The sequence below is a fragment of the Acinonyx jubatus genome, chromosome B3 (assembly GCF_027475565.1).
Source record: "Acinonyx jubatus isolate Ajub_Pintada_27869175 chromosome B3, VMU_Ajub_asm_v1.0, whole genome shotgun sequence".
NCBI classification, from domain to species: Eukaryota; Metazoa; Chordata; class Mammalia; order Carnivora; family Felidae; genus Acinonyx; species Acinonyx jubatus.
The window spans coordinates 143,340,930-143,365,337 of record NC_069386.1 but is presented as its reverse complement, the minus strand read 5'-3'; the positions used below and the strand labels follow the sequence as shown (position 1 = coordinate 143,365,337).

The 24,408-nt window shown below is 54.0% G+C and overlaps 1 long non-coding RNA gene across 1 annotated transcript; it reads right to left on the bottom strand.

Annotated features, from left to right (window-relative positions):
• Positions 1-2,175: 2,175 nt before the first annotated feature.
• LOC128316141 (uncharacterized) lies at positions 2,176-24,354 on the bottom strand. Its single transcript, XR_008299754.1, has 4 exons — positions 23,696-24,354; positions 18,774-18,912; positions 3,423-9,906; positions 2,176-2,479 (listed from the first exon to the last, which is right to left on the bottom strand). It is a non-coding gene; the product is annotated as an uncharacterized LOC128316141 (long non-coding RNA).
• Positions 24,355-24,408: the final 54 nt, after the last annotated feature.

The following is a 24,408-nucleotide window of genomic DNA, read 5'->3' as shown; positions in this document are numbered from 1 at the left end:
CTTATCTAAGTTATCCAAGACCAAAATGCTTGCCAGAATGAAGCCCATACTCGTTAAAGGAAGGGAATGGAATCTAGCCCTCAATGTGCAAAATCCAAGGTGATGTCCAGCATCCGATCAAAAATCACTAGACAGGCAAAGGCATAGGGAGATGTGACCCATGAACAGGAGAAAAATCAGTTCATAGAGGCAGACCCAGAAATGACAGAAATGGTGGAAAAGGATATAAAAACACCAGTTATAATATGTTCCATATGCTCAAGGATTTAAAGAAAAACACGACCAGAGTGAGGAAAGAAATAAGACACAAGAATTCCAAATGTAAATACGAGAGAGATGGAAAGTAGAGTATCTGGAGTGAGCGTCTCACCGGACGGGATTGGACACGGCAGAAAAACCAGTGGGTTCATGTTAGCGCTTAGAGCAGGAGTCGGCAACCTGCGGCCCGCTGGCCTGCTTCTGGGAATGAACTCTGCTTGCAGCCACCCTCGTAGGCTGTGCGTGGTCTGTGGCTGCCTTCGCACCCCCACACCCCAGCTGAGTGGTGGCAACCAGGATGCCACGGCCCCCAAAGGCCTGGCCCTTCCCAGAGAAACTTTGCTGACTTTCAAGCATTTACGGCTTCCAGTATTTGGGATCTCATCACACTGTGAATTGTAGAGCAAACCCTCTCTTTCAAAGGTGACGCGCATATTAATTTTCAGCCAGTTGGGTCGGAAGGGTTCAGAATCGGCAGAACACGAGTTCCTGGGGATGGGAGCCGTAACCGTGGGGTGCTGTTCGGACGCAGAGGAAGGGCTGTTGACAAGAGCCGGCGGCCAGAGCCTGTGCTGCCCTGGGCACCAGGGTCTCTGTCCTGCCAGCTCCTAGGGGCTCTCTCTGTTACCCCGAGGACACGAGCCCTGCCGAGGGGCACGTCTGCCTCGTTCTCCACCCCAGGCTGCACAAGGCTCCCGAGCGGATGAGGGAGCCGGGCCGGATACACAGGGATCGGCTGTGAGTCAAGCCAAACTCAGCTTCTCTTCTAGGAGCAGCGAGTTCCCTCCTCCTCCTCCCTGCACCTCTCTTTTTCAGTTTTTAGCTGACATCTATAATTTGGAAAGCCATAAAAATGAATACAGATGAAATATTAGAGGATGGCAGTGTGAGAAAAGCGTGAACAAAGAGGCCCTCACCGCTTCAAATAGGTCTTAAAACTGCTTTCATCCGCACGCTCGCCTCAGCCCTGCGAAATTGATTCATTGACCAAATTGGCCATTTAAAATTCAAAAGCCTGTGTTCTCTGAGCGCAGCGCCCTCCTCTCCAGATTTATGGGGCCGTAGGGAGGCACCCGGGGTGTCTCTGGTTTCTTTTTTGAGGATGATCTACAGTGAGGCGACAGGCCCCTTCTTCCTGGAGAGCCCACGCTTGCCTACCCGGGCCTAAAGTGGCGGCTGCTCAGCGCCGGCTCCCGGGCCCGAGGGCACCGTTGTGGGTGCTGGCCCGGGGCCCTGTCCGGGGGGCTGGCCTCCCCTCACCCTCCTGTCCTGGGCTGAGGCTCCCCCCGATCAGGGATGAGGACTGGCAGAGTGCACAGGACAGTTTTCTCAGTGGAAGTGAACCCACCGTTATTCAGTTGAAGGCTCCATGGCTCTGCCTTGTGGAAGGACTCGGAAGCCATTGAACTTACTCCCTTGGGCCCCGCACACGTCACCCCTCTGCCGGCCACCTTCCTCCCCCCCTCTCCCAACCCCGGGCTGGGTAGGGACATTTGCTGATTGTCACATCCTTGACACATCACATCCTGCCCGTGGTTCACCCGAACCTGGGACCAGATCTGGTCGCCTGTGGGCCCCATGTCCAGCACAGCCTGGACAGGTTTTGGGGCATTTGGCAAAGAAATGTGGGTGCCGGCAGGGGAAAGTCCAAGCGTGCACTGAGGGGGTACAGGTGGGCCTTGCGAGCCCCAAGCCCCCCACCTCCCACGAGCAGAAGGTCAGCCCTGACCCAGGCGGACCCCCGGCTGAGGCCTCAGCCCCTGGGAGGCTGGACTGTTTCTCCCTGCCCCCACTGAGGGGAGGTGGGACCCCCACAAAGCCTCAACTCTCTATTTTAACTACTCTATCCTATTTTGTAACTTTAATTATATAATAAGTGACACACTAAAAAACCATCGTTAAATTTTAAGCCTTTGTAATAACACCATTTTATTACATTTTGATGACTTTATAACTATGATACTTTATTATTCGTTCCATGTTATTTTATGACGGCACAGTGAGATTTTTATACCCAATTATGGTACTGGCTGATCGTTAAACACGTCTAACACGTAAGTCCTGGGTCCCCAGGAGTGCCCACGTTAAAAGAGGTAGGAGGCCTTCCTCACTTATGGGTCGTGCCGGGTCCATCGGCGCGGAGAGGCTGATTCTGCCGTGGGGCCGGACAGGAACACGTAAGGGCGGTGGGGCGTCTATGACTCAGCCAGACAAACCACACCTGGAAGGCCATGGAGAGCAGGATGTGTCCACATCCTGGGGCTCCCGGGTCACTCCCCAGTGGCCCTCTCCCTATCCTGGTGACAGGCCTACAGGCCTCCTCCAGGAAGGCCTCGAGGCCCTGCCAGAAGGCTTCTCTGGCCTCGGGATGTCCTCCATGACGTGCCAAGGAGGCTCTCTTTTCCTCAGCTGGGGGACCCCTGTAGGACCTGGGGAGTTCTGGTCCACCCGCTTCCTGTTACAGAGGCAGAAACTCAGACCCGGGAGGGGGTAGCGTGTCGAGGCTGCCTGCAGTCTTCCGTGGCTGCCCCAGGAGGAGGACCCAGGCCTGCGTGCTGAGGACTGAGAACGCACGGGGCTTCCCCGGGAGAAGACAGGGCAGGGAGACTCGGAGGGGGCAGTGCCGGGCAGGAGAGGAGGAAGGAGGGGCAGACAGGGGGTCCGCGCTCTCATGGAGTCTCGCCCGGCTCCCTCTTCACCAGACAGAGGCTCTCGTGTGGTGGTGGGGAGCCCGGGGAGGACCCCGTGAATGGGGGCCATCCACCTGGGTGGGCGTACCCCTCTCGGGCTGAGCGCTCGCTGGGGGCAGAGGGAAGGCCCTGGACCCTTCAGAGAAGGAATTCTAAATATACCCGTGGTCGGGGGTCCACTCCGTTTGGCCTGCGAAGCTCTGCCCGTGGCCGCCTCTACCACCTGCCCCGTCCGTCTTGGCCCCTCTCCTGGCACCTGTTCTGGCCCCTGGGGTCCCCCACTCCTGCCCACCCCTGGGGCGGTCTCTTGGACACCCGCGAGGGGGGAGCACAGGCTTGGGAGTGCCCTGGTCCCCTCCCAACCCCCACCCCTCCCTCCTGCGCCCGTCTTCTCTGATTCCCTGTTGGGCCTGGGGCTGCGGAAGTGCGGTGGGAACCCCGCTCCCGGGGCGCCTGCTGTGCCGCCCGGCACACCTCTGTCTTCCGTGCTCAGGGCTCCAATCCTCCAGGCTTCCCGTGGCAAACAGGGCAGAGGCTCCAGGGCGCCTGCCCAGGCCTGGGGCACCTGCAGCGACAGCGGGAAGTGGCTCGTCTCCGTGTCTCCGGGGAGCCGAGGTGCGGCCGTCTGTCTGTCCGTCTGTCTAGGTGCAGGCAGGCCCCCAGGGCTGTCGGGGAGCCATGTCTCACGGCACGGGGCTCGCTGTCCAGCCCCGGGATTCAGTGGCTTCGTTCAGCCCGTGGCGGGATTTGACCGTCTCCGGAGGAACCTCCGTTACCAGAGGTGGGAGCCGTCAGCCCCTCGTCCTGCGGCTGCAGCGAGGGGGGAGCCCGGAGCCACAGCCCCCCTGGGCTTGTAACTGCAACAAGGTGAGGTCAGCCCCCGGCTGGGGACCCCACGGCATCCTGCCCATTTGCCTAAAAGTGAGCAAATGAAATAGAAAAAACCAGAGGCCTTGGCACGAAGTGTCCTGGGAGATTCTGGATCCATCTTTTAGGGTTTTTTTTTTTCCACCTGGTGGGTCCCCGGTGCCTGGAAGGGCGCTGTCTCCGTGACGCCTTAACAAGGAGAAGACGCACAGACAGGGCAGCGGTGGCCGGGGTTGGTCCAGGGTCCCCATGCCATGCCTCCCTGTGTCCTCTGGCGCACCCTGCCTGCCCAGGGAGCGGGGCTCTGGGGCTTGATGTGACCCAGGCCCGTCACGTGCTTCCTGAGTGGGCGGCCGAAGCCGGTGTGGCCCTTCCCAAGCGTCCGCAGAGGGTAAGACGGCTTTCTCGCAGCCCCTCTGAGCCGCAGCTTTCTTGTCTGCAGAATAGGGCTCTGCTGTTTCTTTCAAACGACAGGCGAGACAGTTTTTGGTATATTTACAGAGTTGTGCGACCAGACCTCCGCCACAATCTAATTTTAGAACATTTTCGTCACCCCCGAGAGAAACCCCTTCTCTCTTTGCTGTCACTCCCCTCACACCCCTGTCCTCGCCCCCACTAACCCACGTTCCGTCTCTACAGACCTGCCTGTTCCACACACTTCACGTTCAAGGAGCCACTTAGTCTGTGGTCTTTCGTGACCGGCTTCTTCCACGGACCGTAACGTCTTCAATCCGCGTCCCAGCGTGTCGACCCCACATTCCTTTCACCGGGAAAACGACCCCAGCGCAAGGAGGCATCCCCGTCTGTTTACGCATCGTTTGTGTCGTTCCCACCCGTGGGCCGCTGGGAACGGCCTGCCGTGGGCGTGGCTTCAGCCCTCCCGGGTCTCCACGGGGGGCACAGGTGCCACATGAACCCTGTGTCGTGGCCTGAGTGCCGGCCTCTGACCCAGGGTCGAAGCCGTTCTCCGGGGGAGGGAGGAAGAACCCCTCCCGTCCCGACACAAAACCCCTGTCTGCACCCGCACCACGCCGCCCTCCCCCCCGAGGCAGCAGAGAGGGGCCGCCTGGGCTGGATTCACGCGCGCCCTCGCCTCGTCCCTCTCACGGCGGAAGAGGCCTGCTGGCTTTGAGGCCGGTTAGGGCCCCGGCACCAGAGGCTGGCACGCTGGACGTGCACTGGGAGGGGTCTGGCCTGAACGGAGGCTGAAGGCCCCCTGAGTGTCCTGGAGGGGCCAGCCTCGGCCGGTCCAGGGGACCCGGGGGTGGGCACGGGGTGTCCCCCGAGGAGCTGAGGCTGTGACTGGGGGAAGCAGGCGGCCTGGCGACCTCTGGCTGCGAGAGCCTTCCCGGACATTTCCCGGTCAACAGGGCTGCGGGAGGGGGCCGGGCGGGGGACACCGCGGTCTCCCGTGCGTGGGGGGTGTGCAAAGCCTCCAGTGTGCCCCCTGAGCAGGAACGGGATGCTGGTCAAGTCTGTGCAAGTGAAGAACCTGCTAACACCCCGCCTCACCCATGGCCCAGAGAGCGCCGGCGGCCGAGGCCTGTGGCCACGTGTGGATGCCGGCTCCTGGGAGTGGCCCGGGGCCCGTCTGCCGAGGTCAGGGGTCTGGCCGTCTGCTGGAGGACACCGACGGTGGCCCGGTCAGTGCTGCATTTCAGGAAAGCCGTTTGGCAGCCCCACCTCTCCCCTGGGCTGGGACCCCAGGGTCGGGGGAGGGGCAGAGACTGGTTCTGAGGCCACGAGGCTCAGAGGGACGAGCATCCCCGGCCTCTGTTTCTTTCTTGGGGGCCGTCCTCGTCCCCGGTCTCTTCCCTCCTCTGGACTGTCTTCCCCCCACTGAGGATTCTCAGGGACCCCAAGGTCCTGCCTTGGCGTGCCCACCCCTGGGGGCACCTGACCTACCCAGGGGGCCTTTGTAGAAGGTGAGGAACCAGAAACACCCCCTGCAGCCTGAAAGAAGCAAACAGGGCTGTTGTGAGCTGCCCACAGAAGCCACGTGGCAGAGTCCGTAGCCGCCTCTGGGAGCCCACAGCGGTCCTCAGCCCGCAGCCCACAGGAAAGCGGAGAGCGGACTCCTCTGGCCTCCACCACGACCTTGACAGCCCCCGGGGCTGCAGGAAGGAGCGCGGCCCTGACACAGGGACCGCAGCCCTGCGAGCTGAGCAGAGGACGTGTACCCACACGAGGTCCCCAGCGCGGGAAGCGGGAGATGATCCACTTGTGTTGTGTGAGCTGCAGATGACCCGTACATCCGTCCCCAGCGGAGGGAGCCACAGCCGGGTGTCCAGAAGGACAGGGCGGCAGACGGGGCAGGGAGGGCAGCCCAGTTACACCGCTCGGGGACCAGGCCCCACCCAGCTTGGAAGGGCAGCCTTGCTGGGAGCCCGGCCGGCCCCCGCCCTGACTTGGCCAACCCCCCGCTCCACCCGCCAGACGAGCCTGCCAGGGACGGGGAGGCCGCCCGCTGTCCGGCCCACCTGCCTGGGGGCTGCGGGGAGAACGGGGTCCCCAGCAGGGGGGCGGGGTGTGCCCCTCAGCAGACGGGGTCCTGGTGGCCCAGGAGAGCCCCACGATGAACTCGGGTTAATCCCGGCCGTCACCCGGACCTCCTGTCCAGCCTCCCTGATGTTCTCTGGATGCGACAGCAAGAGCACCCACAACAGAGGCACCAAGAACGGGAGGTACCACATCGAACTAGGAAACGATACACAGAATGAAGAGGCAGCCTACGGAATGAGAGAAGATGTTCGCACACCCTGTCTCCGACAAGGGCTTGGTGCCCCAAAGACATAAATATACAGCTCGACGGCGACGACGAAGCGAAAACAATCCGACTAAAACGGGCCAAAGCCTCCCTGTTTTCACAGAAGACATCGGAATGGCCAGTAAGCCCATGAAAAGGTGCTCAACCTCACTCATCATCGGGAAAACGCAAACCAAAACCACAATGAGACCTTTCTCACCTTATATCTGTTAGAATGGCTGTTGCCAGAAAGGGATAAATGCTGGCCGCGTTGTGGAGAAGCAACGACCCTCGGGCACTCTTCATCGGTGGGAATGTGGGAATGCAAACTGTCGCAGCTGCTGTGGAAAACAGAATGAAGAGTCTTCAAACAACAGGACAGCCGCCTTAGGATCTGGCAGTCTCCCTTCTGGGTGCACATCCATAGGAAATGAAGTCACTGTCTCAAAGAGATATCTGACCTTCACTAGCCAAGACATTAACATACAAAACAGATGGATAAAGAAGATGTGAGATCACACACACACACACGCACACACACGCACACACTCATGCAGGAATATCATTCAGCCACGAAAAAGGAAATCTTGCTGTTTGAGGCAACGTGGATGCATCTCAAGGGCATTATGTTAAGTTAAACAAGCGAGATGGAAAAAGACAAATATTGTATGTTCTCACTTCTATGTAGAATCTTAAGAAACCGAACTCCTAGAAGCAGAGGGCAGGCAGTGGGGGGTGGGGGAAATGGGGAGAGGTGGATACAAAGGATACAACTTCCCGTTATGGGGCGCCCGGATGGCTCAGTCAGTGAAGCATCCGACTCTCAGTTTCAGCTCAGGTGGTGATCTCTCCGTTTCGTGAGTTCAAGCCCCGAGTTGCCCTCTGCACGGACGGATGGACGGTGTGGAGCCTGCTTGGGATTCTCTCTCTCTCTCTCTCTCTCTCTGCCCCACCCCCACTTGCGCTGTCTCTGTCTCTCTCAAAATAAATAAATAAACATAAAAAAAAAAAAAACTTCCCCGGTTCTAAGATGGTTAGTGTCCAAGGATCTCACGTACAGCACGGTGTTTGGCGTTAACAATACCGTGTTGTATGTTCGACGCTGCTGTGGACGTGGCACCACCATGACAACAACGAAACGGTAATTACGTGAGGCGAAGGGTGTGTTAACCGACCTCACTGTGGCGAGGAGTTCTCAGAATATATGCATCGATCCCGCCCAGCGCCCAGGTTAAACCCGCACAGTGGTACGTGTTGCTGACTATCTCAACAACCCCGGGGAGGACGAAGCAAACCTCCCCTCCGGGCCCCCCGGCCGAGCTCAGGCTCTTTCCCAAAGGAAGCTGTTCCACGTCACAGTGGACCTGACCCTATTCGTGTGACCACTTGCCTGTGGGTCTCCTAGTTCTCCGTTTTCAGGTGCTTTTTCCCGCCTCTATGAGCCAGGCCACGAGCGGAAACAGCCCTTAACACATGAGGTTGGCGATTCTATGGAAGCAAAGCCCAAGGCTGTGCTAGGGGCTGAGCCCTCGTCACGTTCGCACGGTGACGCTCTGACCCTCAGGACAGCCCAGACCCCAACTGTATTGGGAGACGGAGTCTTTCAAGGGGCGATTATGTTAAATATGGGCATTAAGGTGGATCCTAATCCAACACGACTGGTGTGCTTATAAGAGGAAGAAATCTGGACACAGACCTCGTGAAGACAGGGGGAGCAGGTGCCGTCCACACGCCCAGGACAGGGGCCTCGGGAGGACCCAGCTGTGCCCACGCCTGGACCTCGGGCTCCCAGCCTCCAGGACTCACAAGTAGATGCGGTTCGGGGCCCTGGGCCGGTCCCGTGTGGGGCAGCAGGGCGGACGGGTGCGGCCGGGGACGTGGGGGCTGAGGCCACACGCAGGAGTTCCTTGAGCCCGTGTCCCTGGATTCCTTTCCCACCAACAGTGCAGGAGTGGCTGGCATATTTAGAATTTCTTTTAAGTGCCTCCTGCGTTGTAAGGACTCCTCGCTCCTGCCTGGGCCGCTCGCGGTCTCCCAGACTTCCTGGCAGTGTCTTTATTTTACTTTATTTTACATCAGAGTCTCTAACACATCTTGAATTTGTTTTCGATTAAGATGCGGGGCGGCCTCCCTTTTATGTGCTGCTGGGTGCAGCTGGCTGTCCCGGCCCCACGCGTGACAAGGTGCTTCCTCTTGTGCCGGAACGAGGGCCCTGGTCTCGCGTTACTGTCCGGCCTCTCATGAGGCTGGGGCCGTGCTGTGGTGCCTCTTCTCCTACACCAGTGCTGGCTGGCTGTGCCACTGGGGCTCTTGTCTACTCCTGAGTCAGCTGGCTTGTGCTGCCATTGCCCCCTAGACGGGGGGGGGGGGGGCGGGGGGGGGGCTGAAAGTCTGGGATCAGGTGCCCGCACGGCTGGCTTTTGGTGAGGAAGCCCCGCTCCCAGCTGGCGGGCATCTTCCGCTGGGTCCTCAGCTGGCGGACAGGGAGAGCCTTTCTTACAAGGGCACTGACGCCATCACGGGGCCTCGTCTAAAATCCCCTCCGAAAGGCCTGACCTCCAAACACCATTACAGGAGGGGTTACGGCCTCAACATGCAGATGGGGGAGGGGGGAACATTCAGCGCGTGACGCTTATCATGTAAACTTCAAAATACTTTTACCTAAGACAGCAACAAAGCCCTCAGGCCTGCTGGGGATCTAATCAAACTGTATTACGGTGGAACATCAGTCTCCGTAGAATGGCTCCGTTTATCTCCAGAGTTCTTACCCGGACAGCGGAATGTCTGTTCTGCGTCCTTAAATGAGATGCTACACTCTCCTCACACGGGTCGGGGCGGGGGGGGAACCACTCCAGGTCTTTCAGGCAGAGGGCGTGTAATGCTGGGGACTGGGGAGGGGAGACACCGCAGGGAGGGCAGGGCGGTGGAGGGCGTGCCAGATGGGCACGGCCACCCCAGGGCTGGACCGCAGGGACGGGAGAGGGGTGGCAGCTCTTCCCTTCCGCCCTTACCCCTGCGCTGCTCCTGGCTTCCCCACTATGGAGAAGAGGCTGTTTTCCCTCTCCATTTCTAGATGCTTCTTGTCTGAAAAGAGAGGACATCTGATCTCATGAGATTATGTGAGATCCTCTGGTTCTCACATTTTCCCGTTAATTCTCCTTTTCGAAATACAGCATCTGCAGGGACGCCTGGCTGGCTCAGCTGGTTGAGCGTCCGACTCTTGGTATCGGCTCAGGTCATGATCTCCCGGTCTGTGAGTTCAAGTCCCGAGTCGGGCTCTGCACTGACAGCGGGAAGCTTGCTTCGGATTCTCCCTCTCTCTCTGTCCCTGCTGGCGCTCGCTTTCTGAAATAAAATTAAAAAAAAATTAAAGATGTAATTTCAGATCATGTAAATCTCCCATGTAGCGTGTTCAAGGCAATGTGTTGGTGTATCCACAAGGCTGTGTGGCAGCCTCACGTCCTAATTCTGGCGATTTCCGTCTCCCACGACTACTTGGCACGCTTGATTATAAATGCCATCCCACAATATGTAACTGTTCTTACTGGCTTCTCTCGCTTAAAATAATCTTTTCAAGATTCATCCTTGCACACATCCTCGTAGCATTCATCGGCACATCATTCCTTGTTCATTGCCAGGTAATATTCCATCGTGCGGACGTAACGCACGCCATTTATCGTCAGCGGCTGCCACTTGCGGCTCCTGTGAGTAATGCTGCCGGGAACACTCATTTGTAAGGATCGCGTACGTGAGTTTCATTTCTCCCGGGTGTATACACTTCAACGCAGAACTGGATCCTATGGCAAATCTGTCTGCCGTTTCGAGAAACTTCCAGAGTGGCTTGCAAAACAGCTGCATCACGTTATAGTCCTGCTAGCAAATTATGAGAGTTCCAGTTTCTCCAACCCTCAACGGCACTTGCTATTATGTCTTTTTATTCTAGCCGGCTGCTGAGCGTGGCTCCTGCCGTGGCTTTGCCGTGCCGTTCCCTGGGGAGCGATGATGGTGAGTAACGCCTCTCATGCTTATTGGCCATTCGTATGTCTTCTCTGAAGACACGTCTGTTCAATCCTTCGCCTATTTTAAAACTGGGCCGTTGGCATTTCATTATTGAGTTGTAAGGATTTTATGTAAAAAGGATACAAGTCTCTTATCAGATCAATGATTTGCAAACATGTTCTCCAAGTGTGTGGGCTGTACGTCCACTTTCTTGGTGGTATAATCTGTGGCCGGAAATTTAAAACGTTGGCAAAATCCAGTTTGCTTCTTTTTCCTGTGTCACTTGTGGTTTTGGTGTCACAGCCTAGAAATCACTGCCTGACACAAGGTCATGAACATTTACCCTTTAGTTTCCTTCTAAGAATTTTATATTTATAGTTTATCTCTGACGTGTTGGTCTATGACCCATTGTGAGTTTCCATTCTGTCGGAGTGTGAGTTAGGGGGTCTGGCTCGGTTCTTTCGCAAGTGGACAGATGGCCGTTCCAACACCATTTGTTGAAAAGACCACTCTACTTACTTGTGCTGGAAATACAGTGATTGAAATTTGTTGAAACCTTGTTGACTATGAAAGTGAAGATGAGTTTCTGGATCCTCAGTCCTACTCCCTTGGTCACACAGCTGCTCTCACACCAGGGCCACACTGTTTTTATTCCTTTGCCTGTTTTAAAATCATAAAGTATGAGTCTTCCAACCTTATTCTTCTTTGAAACTCTTCTGCTTCTGATAGTCTGGGTCCCTTGCATTTGCATATCAAATTTAGGATTTTGAGTCTGTCGATTTCTGTAAAGAAGCCAGGTGGGATTTTTGATAGGAATTATGTTGAATCTGTAGATCAATTTGGGGAATATTACCATCTTACCAATATTAATTATTTGGATCCATGAACGTGGAATATATTTTTATTTGTTTTGTCTTCAATTTCTTTCAACAATGTAGTTTTCAGTGAGCTAATCTTACACTTCTTTTGTTAAATTTGTACCTAAATATTTTCTTTTTTATGCTATTGTCAACGGAACTGTTAATTTTATTTTTGGATTTTTTTGTTTTGCTAGTGTGTAGGTATACAATTGATTTTTGTGTAATTAATCTTATATTCTGAAAACCTACCAAACTGGTTTGTTAGCTATAGTAGTATTTTGTGGATTCCTCGTGACTTTTGATACACGTAATACCGTCGTCTGCAAATAAAGATCGTTTTGATTCTTTTATAATCTGAATGCCTTTTATTTCATTTTCTGCCCAGTTGTCCTAGGTAGAACTTCCAGTACAATGTTGGTAGAAGAGGCAACAGCACAGATCCTGGTCTCCTTTCTGTTCTGAGGAGGAAAGGTTTTCAGTCTTCTGCTGCTAAGTGTGAAGTGAGCTTGAGGGGTTTGTGGATACTTTTTATCAGGTTGAGGAAGTTCCTCTGTTCCTAGTTTTTTGAGTGTTTTTTATCACAAACGAGTGTTGGATTTGGTCAAACACTTTTTCTGTATCTATTGAGATGATCATGTGGTTTTTGCCCTTGATTCTCTTAATGTTAATTGATTTTTGTACGGTAAGTTGACCTTGTGTTCGCAGGATAAATCCCTCTTGGTCGTGCTGCGTAATCCTTGTTATATGTTGCCGGATTCAGTTTGCTATTATTTTGTTGAGGATTTTCTCGTTTGTATTGACAAGAGAATTCACTGGGGATATTGGTCTGTAAATTATTTTCTTGTGATGTCTTTATGAGGTTTTTGTTGAAGGGCAATACTGGTTTCATAAAATAAGTTGGAAGTGTTCTCCCCTCTTCTGTTTTTTGGAAGACTTTGTGAAGGATTCATATTCCATTTGGTAGAATTCACCAGTGAACGTACTGAACCTGGGCTTTTCCTTTGTGAGAAGTTTTTGATTTCTAATCCAATCTCTGCTTACGGGTCTATTAAGGTTTCTCCTTTATCTTGCATTGGTTTGGGTAGGTTTTCTCTTCCTAGGTTTTTCTTGTTTCATCTGAGTTATCTAGTTTGTTGGAACACAGCTGTTTGTAGTATTTCTTTATAATCCCTTTTATTTCTGTAAGACCAGTAATGATGCCCCCCTTTTCATTCCTGATTTTAAAAGTTGGAGTCTTGTCTCCTTTCCTCTTGGTCAGCATATCTAAAGATTTGTCTCTTTAGTTTTTTCAAAGAACCAAACTGTGTTCAATAGAACAAAACTTTTGGTTTTGCTGACTTCCTCTATTGTTTTGTAGTCTCTATTTCATTTGTTTCTGCCCTAGTCTTTATTATTTCCTTGTTTTTGCTTGCTTGGGGCTCAGTTTACTCTTCTTTTCGAGTTTCTTAAGGTAAAAGGGTAGGTTATTGATTTGAGATCTTTTTTTAAAATTACTATTATTTTTATTTTACATAGAGCACGAGTCGGGGAGAAGGGTAGAGGGAGAGTGAGAATCTCAAGCAGACTCCACACTTAGCGCAGAGCCCAATGCGGGCTCGATCCCATGACCCTGGGATCATGGCCTGCCTGAGCTGAAATCAAGAGTCAGGTGCTCAACTGACGGAGCCACCCAGGCGCCCTGAGATCTTATTTTTGAATATAGATGTTTACCGCTGTAAAGTCCCCCTGAGCATCCTTATTTACTTTAGTTGCACCTCATAAGTTTTGATATCTTATGTTTTCATTTTTACTCATCTAAGTGTATTTTCTAATATCCCTTGAGGTTTCTTCTTTGACTCCCTGGATATTTAAGAGTATATTGGTTAATTTCCACATATTTGTGAATTTCCAAATTTCCTTTTATAATTGATTCCTAGCTTCATTGTGGTAGGAGAAAATATTTTGTATCATTTAAATCCTTTTAAATGTATTTATGTGTGGCTTATAGTCTAACATAGGATCTATCCCCAAGTATGTTGTGTGTATACTTGAGAAGATGTATTCTACTGCTGTGCGGGGTCCTCTACACATGTCTCTTAGGTCTGGTTACTTTATAGTGTTGTTCAAGTCCTCTATTTCCTTATTGATATTCTGCCTGCGTGTTCTTTCCGTTACTGAAAGTGACTTCTTCAGTGATTAGAGTTTCATTGACTCTTTCTCCCTTCAATTCTGTCAGCTTCACTTCATGTATTTTTAGAGTCTGTTGCTAGTTGCACATATGTTTAAAAAGAAGTATGTTCATATTTCTCCCATGAATTGGCCCTTTTATTGCTGTGAAATGGTCCTCCTTGTGCCGAGTAACATTTTTTGTGTTTTTCAGTTGATTTTTGTCGGATCATAGTGCAGTCACTCTGGCACTTTTATCTAGTTTCATCCTTTCTTTTGACCTGTTTGTATCTTGGGATCGAAAATGTGTTTCTTGTAGACCCACATGGTTGGATTATGGGGGGTTTTTTCCCCCAGGCGATCGGACAATCTCTGCCTTTTGATTGGAGTATTTGACCCATTCACATTTAGAGTTATTGTTGATATAATTAGATTTACACCTGCCATTTTGCTTTTTGTTTCCTATGTCTTAATGTCATTTTCACTCCTCTATTCTTGTGTGACTGCTGTACTTTGTATAAAGTAGATGCTTTCGGGGCGCCTGGGTGGCTCAGTCGGTTAATCGTCTGACTTCAGCTCAGGTCATGATCTCGCAGTCCGTGAGTTCGAGCCCCGCGTTAGGCTCTGTGCTGACAGCTCAGAGCCTGGAGCCTGCTTCGGATTCTGTGTCTCCCTCTGTCTCTGCCCCTCCCCTGCTCATGCTCTGTCTCTCTCTGTCTCAAAAATAAATAAAAACATTAAAAAAATTTTAAAGTAGATGCTTTCTAGTGCAACATGAAGAATCACGCATTTGTTTAACAATTTATGTAACAATAGGGGCTCCTGGGTGGCTTGGTCGGTTAAGCGTCCGACTTCGGCTCAGGTCATGATTTCACGGTCCGTGAGTTTGAGCCCCGTGTCAGGCTCTGTGCTGACCGCTCAGAGCCTGGAGCCTGTTTCAGATTCTGTGTCTCCCTCTCTCTCTGCCCCTCCCCTGTTCATGCTCTGTCTCTCTCTGTCTCAAAAATAAATAAACGTTGAAAAAAAATTTTTTTTAATTTAAAAAAACAATTTATGTAACAATAAAATTACCTATTTGAGTTATTTTTCGTGGTCTCTCTAGGGCTTACGGTGTATATTTTTTTAACTTATCAGAATCGAGTTCAGACTCATACTGACTTAGTTCCAGCAAAATACAGAAACTTTGCTCTTGTTCTGCTCGGTTCACTCCCACTTTCTGTGCTATTATTATATATCTTGCACCCACATATGTTACAAACTGAACAATACGTCATTAGAATTATTAGTTTATTTTACCATGTCTTCTAAAGAGGCTGAGACGAGAATGGAGAGCAAGTATATATTTGTGGAGCTTCTAATTTTAACCTTATTTACCTTTTTTTTATTGTCTTCATTTCTTCCTGCGGACTCAAATTCACATCTCACATCACCTCTTACAATGTGGCTTTGCCCCACCACTCTCATTCTGTTATTATCAGCCGTATCACACAGCTGTCCGTGATACAGGCCCCCAAGTACAACATACTGTTTCATGAATTTGCTTTTAAAAGTAAGTCAGGAAAGAAGAAGAAATATGCAATTATAGTCTTTCATAATTACCTACGTAATTACCTCTACTGACATTTTTATTTGTACGGATTTGAATTACTATCTTGTGCTACTTTCTTTCAGGCTGAAGAGCTTTTTTTAGTATTTCTTGTGAGGCAGATTTGCTAGCAACTAATTATCTCGGTTTTTATTTAGGAAAACCTCTATCTCACCCTCATATTTTAAAAATAGCATTGCTGGATATAAGACTTTTGGTTGGCAGACTTTTCCTTTCAACATGCACTACTTCATCCCATTGCTGTCGGGTCGCCAATGTTTCTAAGCCAGCTGTTCATTTCATTGGGGTTCTTTTGTACGTGAGGAGTTGATGATTTTCTCCTGCAGTTTTTAAGATTTTGCCTTTGTCTTCCATTTTTTGGTTTTCATGTGCTTTGGCACCCCTCTGTGTATCTCCTCCTTGGAATATTGAGTTCCTTGGATGAGGAGTTTGTATTTTTCATCAGATTTGGGAAACTTTCAGCCATTACTTTTTCTAGTGTTTTCCCTAGTCCTATCTGGTGCTCCCATACAACATGTGCTTAGTGGTGTTCCACATTTCATTGAGGCTCTGCTCATGTCTCTTCATTTTATTCCTCTCTATTCTTCACACGGCATAATCTCTATTGATCTCGCATTAAGTTTGCGGATTCTTTCTTCTGCCAGCTGCACTCTGCCGTTAACCTCTCTGGTGAATTTTTCACTTTACTTATTGTACTTTCCCACTCCAGAATTTCCAGTGATGTCCCAGCCACCATAAGCACACCTGATGGCTAGAGCTTGGTTTCTAAGACCATTCTCCAGCAAAAGGAACCAGAGATTCTTGGCAGGACAGCTGATTCCAGGGCTAGGTCAGCGATCACACAAGAGGAGCCTGGAACATCTTGTGGTGCCAGAATGTAAAGAAGGAGTTAAAACCCCCGCAAGGATGGAATTATGTCAAAGGGACACAGGAGCCAACTTGAAAGGACTCCTGACGGCCAAAGCTGGAACAATCTGAGCATTAAAATAAACTAGTAGGGCTGCCTGGGTGGCTCAGTCGGTTGAGTGTCCGACTCTTAATTTTGGCTCCGGTCGTGATCCCAGGGTTATGGGATTGAGTCCTGTGTTGGGCTCTGAGCTGAGTGTGGAGCCTGCTTAAGATTCTCTCTCTCCCCTTCTGCCCCTACCCTGCTTGCTCTCTCTCTCAAATAAAATTAGAAAAACAAAACAAAAAAAAAAAGAAAGTAGTCGAAGATTATAGCCCAAGGCATAAAAACACCTGAGTCCATGCTGGTCTAAGTAAGTGGGGGGAAGGGGCAAACGTCCCAGGTAGAAGAATTCCAAGGAACTACGTAAGCACTCCACCCTCCCCGCCCCTCGAGTGGGCTGCTCGTGGGGACTTTCCTCCAAGAGGTAAAGGAGGACAAGCGGGCAAAAGAGTCAAAATGCCAAGTGGAGCCTCGGAGGGGCCTGACAGCATGGCGTCAGCTGGATCCTCGCGGTCAGGACCACAGCGGGAAGTCAAGGTGGTCACGTGTGCCCTTCTTATCACGGAATGAAAGTGGCTCTTGGCCCAGATCCCTTCGTCGCTCGATCGTTAGGAAAACATCAAGCACGTTCAGATTTCAGCCGAGAGCTGTTCTATAAACGTATCTCTAATTTTGCCCACGTTTGGGCTCCAAGTCCTTTATCTGCCACGATTTCCGCCTCCTAGTTTTTGCTCTTTGCTCATGTTTTTTGTGCTTCAGCTTCCAGGCCGTTGCTTTGGGTCTAAGCTGTGCCCATAACGTCCTTCAGTCTCTGTACCGAAATTATTCGCTCTTTTGGCCTCCAGCAGCAAACAGGTCACTGTGTGCGAATCTCCTCATGCTCGTCATTGTCTCCGTCTTAGTCGACTCGTCCTCTGTCGCCCGGCAGCCCCGTATGTTCCCGTGGTTCTGGCTGGCCTTCTCTGTCTCGGGGTCGCCCCTCCCCTGCCTGCGCTTGGGCCATTTCCTTTCTTGGCCCTGGGAGCCCAGATGCGACGGCTGGATTGCCCACAAACAGCAGCTCTGCCAGAGAGGGGACCCCGTGGGCAGCGGTGTCGAGACGGGCATGGCACCTCTTGTCGCCCAGTCTCTTCCTGTTGTCCTGTGCCACCGGGAGCCAGCATCCACTTCAGGGGAGGCGGGTAGACAGACGTGAGGGAGACGGAGTGGAGGGGACAATGCCCTGCTTCCAGAATCCTCCTCCCACCGTTAACCTGGGGAGTCGCACCGCACCCTCTCATACCCCCGAAGTCTCTGTCCTTGAGATCAAAAGATCGTGGGGCCCGAGGCCAAGGCCACCCGTTGCGGGCTTTGCCAAGGAAGAGGCACCTGAGATTCCATCAAGGACAACATGTTCTAGGCAGCAGTCAGTTAATGTTTTGCGAGTCACAAATTCTGTAACAAAGTGCCATGAAGGGATGGCTTTTCTGTCGAGAAGCAGTGACCTGTCAGGGACCACTGGAGCAGAGTAATGAGACGCGCAGGGACACTTGGAGCCACCTCCTGCGACACGGTCCGAACGCCTCTACGGCAGGTCCTCAGTGTCACAGAGGGGCAGGCACAGGCTCGGGGAATGACCATCAATCACAATATTGCTGTGTTTTTTCACAGAATTGATTCATTTGCTGTCTCCTTCCTTTCTTCCTTTATCAACTCCCCCTTAGCCTGTGATCGGTACGTGGGTCAGACGTCCTCCTGTGGCCTTGGCCGCAAACCTCATGCCGCCACGCCCAAGTCTCTTTAATGAACTGCGGACCCGTGAGTGCATCTGACCACCTCTCCACTGGCACAGCCAGGCACCGCAAAGTAATGTGGGAATTCAACTCACCTCCTCCGCCCTGGACCACACACACCTCTTCCTCGTGGGAGGTGGGTGAGTGGCACTGAGCAGAGAAAAAGGACAGAATGTGGGAGTCCCGGTCACAACCCCGCCCCGCCCCAGATGCTGTGCTCCGCCCTCCCATTGCGTACTGTTGTCTGGGAAACCTGAGCCCATTTAGGGAGGGGGAGGGGGAGGGGGATGTAGCGTCCTAGAGAAAGCAGAAACAGCTGCTCCCAGGGGGAGAGCCCTGAGCTGCTGGGCTGAGGCAGGAGCGCAGGTGGGGAAGCCAGAAGGACCCCTGGGTGCCTGGACTCTGAGCTCATCAGGAACAGGGCTGCTAACTCGGGAGAACAGATTTCCACCAACCTTTTGCTCTGAACAGAAATAAATCCTCTTCTTCCCTGGAACAGTTAGTAGCATGATCTCCATATGGGAGGGTCTTGGGCAATAATTACTTGGATAATGGGTCCGCTCTCCTCCTAGAGTCTGTTTGGTGAGCCATCTGGGCAGGGGACAAGGCAGGGCAACCGGAGTCACAGGGTTTTGGGGGTGCCGGCCAGCAGGCAGCAGGGGTGGGTGTGCACGGCCATCCTGACCGGTCACCCACTGGGAGTGAGGCAGGAGGGAATCACTACGACCGAGTAGGTGTTGTTCCAGGAAATCCCTCATGATTTCCAGGAAATCACCTAGTTGGCAGATCTTAGGGGAGAAGTTATGTCCCCTCAGAGGATGAGACTGAATTTAACTCTATCTCCCTTCATAGTGGACGCAGAGATGTAAAGTTTACCTTACGTGTTAAAGGGCAACTCCTACAAGCCACAGCGGACCTCTGGCTTCCCTGGAAATTCCAGGTGTGATCTCTGCGGAGTCGGGCCAAGGGCATGACTGCTCTCACGGCAATGGCCATCTGGCCAAAAGAGACGGGTAAGAACTGGAAAGGAGACACAAACTCGTTTATGGAGACAACATAACCTTCCACATAGAGCAATTGCCCAATATAAAAACCCACAGCACCGCTACCTGATGGCCGACGCTAATTGGAAAATGCAATAGAAAAAACCCATACCTCTCACGGTAGCGATAGAACTCTAAGTACTTAGCAGTAAATAAAGCTGTGCGGCATCTCAAATGGGAAAATATTAAAATTTTATTGGAGGATACAGATGAAGGTTTAACTATTGCAGACATAGACCATGAGCAGGAAGACTCGGTTTTAAGTGTTCATTTTCCCTGTAAAAAAACCTATAAACTAAATACAGTTTTATTTAAAATCCTAACAGTGTCCTTTGGGGCACCTGATCAAGCGGATGGCTGCTTCCCATGGATATTGAAGGACCAAGAATAGTCCAGACAAGGCTGAAGCCAGAGCAGAAAGGAGAGAGACTCCTTCCATCCAAAAGCGACCGTCCGCATGGAGCTATGATAGATGTGAAAGTCCTACATGCGACAGGTAGGACTTTGCAGCATTTAGGAGAAATGGCTTTATGGCATCAAGAGTACAGAACAAATTCTTAAGCGAGACATGAAATTGTCAACCATAAAACTGAAGTCTGATACATTTGGCTATCTCATAATAGTAGCTTCTGTACAACAGAAGACACCATAAACAAAGTGAAAAGTTAATCAACAAGCCACAGATCAAGAGGTAGTATTTTCTATAAACATAACATATAAATGATCACTGTCCAGCATATATAAAGAGCTTATAGTAATCAACAAAACAACGCAAAGAAAGGACCAACCAAAAAACAGGCCATGAAAAAGGCACCCTTTCCCTAGGAATCAGGAAAATGCAAGTTTAAGCAACGATTTTATAATCCTTGCCTTAACAGAGACTAAGGAGGGAGCAGTAGCAGTGCTGACCCACAGCAGGTAAGCTCTCAGGCAACCCGAGCAGGGGGGATTCTGGCCCCACCGTTTGAAAAGCAACCTGTCTGCTGGTGAAGCTGGACCCAGCAGGCCCCTCCACCCCGGGATCCCCTCCCTCTCGGACCCTGGAAACACTGTCGCGTTTTGTAGGAGAAGTGGGAGCCGTGGCGGGGACGAGGTGGGGACAGGCTCTCTGTGAGGCCCGTTCACACAGCAGTTAAAACAGGGCCGGCAAGCGGGCACAGACCTGGGCCAGCGGGGGGGCGGCGGCGCGGGCCGCGGAGGGCGATGGGTTTGTGCAAAACTGTGAAGTCCCTGCCGAAACGACACGGAGGAGAGAGGGAAGGAGGGGATGTGACGGAGGCTGACACCTGCTAGTCTGGGCGCGGGCACGCAGCATCCTGCGTGATTTGTTCTGAACGTGCAGGCTACCCCATAAAGAACGTTCAGGGGACAAAGAACACAGATCCCGAAGGGAAAAAAAGCTAAGGAGAAAGGGGAGAAGACAAAAGGCCTTGTGGCAGCTCGGACGTGAGCCACCCGCCGAGCGGAGGTGACAGAGAAAGGGACCATCACAGGGACGCCTGTGGACCTGGCGGCCGGCTACAGCCTCAAGGACGCTCATTCAGTCAGCAAATAATAGTTGAACCCCTGCGAAAGCCAGGCCCCGGGGACTGGGAGGGGTCCCTCCCGCCCCGAGCCGGGGTGGGGGGGGGCGGCCCACAAGCAGACGGCAAGTCCGGGGCTGGGCTGCCGAGGGGCCACGGCGGGCTGGTGTGTGCGGCGTCCCAGGGCACCTAGGAGTGGCTGCGCCCCATCTGGGCCCGGGGTCCAGCACGGCCCGCGTTCAGGGGCTGGCGGAGGGGCATGAGCATGAACGCTGGGGGCAGCAGCCGAGGCGTGCGGGGGAAGGGGCGCCCCGTGGCCTGGGGATGGCGAGGCGGCCAGGGTGTGGGGTCGGAGGCTGGGTCCTCCCAGCTGAGACGGGGCCCGGGGATCTCGGCGCCTGTGGATGGACAGCCGATCTCCGCCTCACTGGGTTGGCAGGGCGACCCTGTGGTTCGCAGGCAGGAGGGCGGGGTGGAGGGGCGGAGGAGGAAGAGGGCAGAAAGCTCAGCCTGTTCGGGGAAGGAGGCTGCAAGGCGGAGGGAGGAAGGGGTCTGTGGGGCCTCAGCACCTCCCCTCCAGGAGGAAGGGAGGGAGGGAAGGTGGGGAGGAGGGGGGACAATGAACAGAGCAGAAAACTCTCCCCACAGGGGTGTGTCCGAGCGGGGTCAGGGAAGCAGAGGTGCCCCAGGCCCGCAGGCGTGTAGACTGGGAGCCAGTCCGGAGTCTCCCTGGGGGGCAGGAAGGCGTCTGCCCGTGGCATCCCTTCTGGAAGGTCTAGGAGCCAGTACACTTCCAGGCTTGGCAGCTGCTGGCAGAATTCAGCTCAGTGCCAGGCATTTTTGGCCTTGCTGGCAGCCAGGTGAAGACAGCTCTCAGCTTCCAGAAGCTTCCCACAGCCCTCGGCCCATGGCTGCCTTGCTCCGTCCTCACAGCCAACAAGGGCCGGTGGAGTCCTCACACGCAGGCTCTCCTGCCCCTTCCTGTGCCGAATCTGACACCAGCCGGGAAAGGCTGTCCACCCTAAGGGCTCGTGTGATTCGACTGTGCCGACCAGACAGTGCCAGATGATCCCCCAAGAGGCCCAGCTCAGTCCCTCCTGCAGGGTCCCCGTCACCTTGCGGGCTGGCCTATTCACACGCTCCGTGGATGGGGTGTTTGCACCTTCCTGTGGGTGCGAGTGCGTGTCAGGACAGAGAGGCAAGCGTGCGGCACGATCCCAGACCGAGCGGTGGTGCCCGTCCCCCAAGGTCAGAACACGTGCAGGCAGCGACCCCTCGGCTGTGGTGGGCGGGTGGTGACTCAGCGGCCGCGGGCAACGAACGCACATCTGAGCAGATGTCGTGAACAAGCTCCTTGGGGATAAGGTCCCGAACCCGGGGACAGGGTGGGAAGGCCTCCCGGCAGGCACCGCTGCTCCTTCCACGCCGAAAGCCAGCGGCCGTGGGGCCGGGTCCCGGACGCCCGCGGGGCGAGCTTGGCTGCAGCGCACCTGGCGGGCCGGGGGAGCACCGGGCGGGCCGGGGGAGCAGTCAGGCCTCGGGGTGGACAATGCGTTAGTTTCCCCACTTGTCACAGCAGGAAGTTAAAGGCACAGCCGCTCAGTGGGGACAGGATGTGCGGTGACGCTGCACGTTTTCACTGCCCTGGTAAAGACGGGGTCACCGTCTGCTGTTTGTGCACCTGCTGGGGTCGCTGGCTGCCCGTGGATCCAGGCGGCCCGAGAGCTCAGGGCTGCGGCGGGCGCTGGTTCCGGGCCCGTGTCACAGAGCTGGGCCCAGTCCCCCGGATCCGCCCCCAGAGGCCTGTCGCTCCCTGGCCAGGCGGCTCCTGGTCCCCTCCTGCCTGCAGCGACTTCTTCCCGGGGGTCCCAGCGGGCGCCTAAGATCGCCGGGACTGGTTTTCCACATCGGGCCCAACAAAGCCTGTGGTGCTGTCGGCGGTCTGGGGACTGCCGTGACCCGTCTCAGGACACAGGACACTGGTGCCTCCTCCCGACATTGGGTGTGGCTTCCAGACCTCCCCTCGGGCGAGGCTCCCCATCCCTGCGTGCCGTCTGGCCGGCCGGACGCCGGGGCTGGAGGGAACTTGCTGGAGGCGGACGGCTCTTGCCGTGCACATGCTCACCCCCCTGAAGTCCCACTGTGCTGGTTACAGTGCGTCTCAGGGGCCCGGAGCGTGTGCAGTGTGGCCTCCAAAGTCCAGGCTGCTGCTCTTCCAGAAACATCCCGCGTGCGCTGTATCAGGGCTCGTTAAAGAAAACCCGCCAGCACACGGTGTCTGTAATTTTCAGCCCCCATTGATGCTGTTGACGCCAGGGTCCCCGAGGGCAAGGGGCAGGAAGGACTGTGTCCCCCTGGCCTGCCTGCCTGTCCTCACCACCGGCCCAGCGTCCGGTTTCAATCCACTTCCAACTCGATCCAACTCAGTTCGGTTCCGACGCGACTTCTGTCCCCTTCCAGTCTGCTTTCAGCTCAGTGTGACTCAATTTCTGCTTAATCCACTTCCTGTGATTGGGCGCCGGGCCGGGAGCCAGGAACGGGGACACGGGGAGGGTCTCGCCCAGAGGGCGGCCCAGGGGTGGCAGGGAGAGGGTGGAGGCCACGTGACCCTGTGCCCACCGGGGGGGCACCGACCGTGAGGCACCGCAGAGCACAGGTGCCTGTGGGCAAAGGCATGTCTAGGCCGCCAGGGACACGACCGGGCACGTGCAACCACATCCTTCGCTGCCGTCCTCTGCAGAGACCCCGACGTGTTTTCGGGCATTGCGAGCTTCTAGGAAGGGGCAGAGGTAGAGGTTTCTAGAAGCAGTGCACCAGCTCCAGACGAGCACTATCGCAGACAGCAGATCCCTGACGGCGCTGAGGACCGCCGGGTCTCTTCCCACACCGGCCGCCGGTGGAGGTGGAGGGAGGGAGGAGGCCGGGCTCTGATGGTGCGGCTCTGGGGCCTTCGCTGAGCTGGACCCGGATCCCCACGTGAGCGCCTTGCTTGGCGGCCGATCCGCTTCCCGCTCTCTGGACAAACCAAGACGGAACTCCTGAGCCCGACGGCGTGCCAGGGACGCAGCGCTCGTACGGACAGAAATCGGTGTCTGGGCCACTCCTGGGGCCGGGCGTCCCGGAGCGCCGGGTGCCGGCCAGAGGCGCCGTCCCGCCAACCTGCATGTCTCCAGGACGCGGCGGCCAGTCCTTCCCGGGGCGGCTCGAAGCACGACGGGCGGAGAAACAAATTCTCACCTTCCCTCGCCCGGCAGATGACTGATTTCCAGACGGCTCTGCAGAACGGCCCCAAAGTTGAAGCCCAGACTCCGAGCGGGAGCAAGTTGCACGGGAAGTCTGAGGACACAGACCCAATTCATCATTATTTACGAACCAACACGGAGGGGTTTATTACTCTGATTACTCACTAATCATTCCCCATAAATGCGGGAACCGGCAAAACCCCACAGAATCAATAAAGTGGTAAGTTCCCCGTCTAAATCACGGCACCTAGTATTCTTGAGTAAACCTTTCGGTAATTTACAAAGGCTGTTGAATTTTATAGTAAGTGTTTTTCAAACCAAGCTGGATTCTAAACAATAATGACTTTTTAATGTGGCTCTGTGATTACATTGTCATAGTGACATACGGGGGTCTTTGACTGCATCCGAAATGAGCCTGGTGTGAATTACTCGCAGGCACAGACCAGCGCGGCCCCAGGTAAAGCAATCTTCATAAATTACCCTCCGATCCGGGCGGCCTGGCAGGCGAGGCCTGATGCCAATGTTGGCAACTTAAATTTCAACAGACAATTTGTAAACACGCTCCTCCCTTTGTTCCGGAGCAGTGGCCTTGGCCCTGCGGTTCTGAATGCCGGAGGCCCCTCCTGGGTCAGCCCGCCAGGCGCTGGCTGTGACCTTGCGTTCACCGCTCTGGGGCCCGCGGCGCCCGTGGCTGCGTGCGTGGAACAG